Source organism: Haliotis rufescens, unplaced genomic scaffold, assembly GCF_023055435.1.
Source record: "Haliotis rufescens isolate VD_foot unplaced genomic scaffold, xgHalRufe1.0.p SCAF_11, whole genome shotgun sequence".
NCBI lineage: Eukaryota > Metazoa > Mollusca > Gastropoda > Lepetellida > Haliotidae > Haliotis > Haliotis rufescens.
Window position 1 is genome coordinate 27,984,815 of NW_025963791.1, and position 1,625 is coordinate 27,986,439.

Sequence of the window (1,625 nt, forward strand, 5' to 3'; positions counted from 1 at the left end):
TATATCAGGTTTAAGAACAATACAGGGCTATATATAAAATACATATATCGCACTTCCTCTAATAGACGCCCGATCTCCAATACACGTCGGCCTCTAACAGATGCGGAGCAATGGCTCTATCCCAAAATAGAAGTCGGATCTCTAATACTGTGATTGTGATTGTGATATGTTGGTGAATAATAACGACTGTTCCCTGGAAATGTATTATTTGTATGACAGCAGAATTTGGGATTCGACAAGGTAGTGAGTTACCATCAAACAGAATAGACACCAGGTTAACGGCTTCCGCGAAATTGATGGACGTCTGATGGAGGAAATACGGTATATTGATATATTGATACATTGTAATTTCGTGTCGTGTAATTTAACTCTGCATGGGAACTCAATATATTCAGTTAACAGCGAAGGTCGACAAAGCTATAGTGATTTTGAAATGTGGGTGTTTATATAGATGTCTGTTTATTCCCCCTCACAAAACAATAACTTTAGACATTTCATATTTTTCAGCTTTGTTTTGCGGTACATAGCGAGAACTAAGATCTGATTTGAGTGAAATTGTCTTGCTGGTTGTAGACATGTTTCCTCAGCTAGGGGCGGAGCTTGTCACTTCTTTCAGTGGCATTGAGAAGTTGGTGTGGTGAAGAAAGACAAGTTCTATGGATGAACAACTTCTTTATTACAATTAGTTTCGGGGTAGATCCTATCACCTTTATCAAGCAAGTAATGGATAGTGCCGACTGACTGATATAGGAGATTTAACGTGCGCTTTCCGACTGTAGCGTATTTCGCACACGGATAGTACTTACTTACTTACTTACTTACTCACTCACTCACTCACGAGCTCACGAGCGAGATTTAACGTGCGCTTTCCGACTGATGCGTATTTCGCACACGGACACGGCCAGGCCATTTAATGTGTTTCCGAAAGGGGCGAAAGTGGTCTGTGCATCCCAAGAGGGAGCTTTAGGGGTTGCTTATATAGAATTTGGGAATTTTGAGATTTGGAAAAGATGCCGATGGGGTCGGGGAGGAGAACTAAGGGGGCTGGGTATGGTGGATGTTTGTTTGTTTATGTGATTTTGATTTGGTAGATTATTGTGTTTTTAGATGCGTTTTATTAGTTCCGTTTTGATTAAGAATACGCCTAAGGCCTTGAAGTTTTCTAGTTTATTTTGTGGGTTTAGTATTGCTTCTAGAGTGAGAGCCCTGTTTAGATTGAGGATGGTTTGTAATGCGGTTCGATGTGTTAGGTAGTGTGTGCAGTGGATGAGTGCGTGTTCTGGGGTCTCCGACTAGAGTTTAGATATAGGTTATGCCATTTTTTGGTGATTTTTTGCTTGTTTACACTTTTAATTTCTGATTTTGAGATGGGTAAGTTTAAGCTTATTTCTGGGATTTTGAGGAATAGTTTAGCTGCTTTATCGGCGTTTTCATTACCGTATATTCCTACGTGGGCGGGTATCCACAAGAAGGTTTTTTGTTTGCCTGCCTTAGTTAGGGGATAGCCCAACTCCAGGAATGTTTGCCAATAAAAGGAACTTTTGAACCAAAGATAGTATTGTTCGTCTGACGGTTATAAATACGAGAATAACTCCTCACGACGAGTACCTTCATTCGCCATTTAC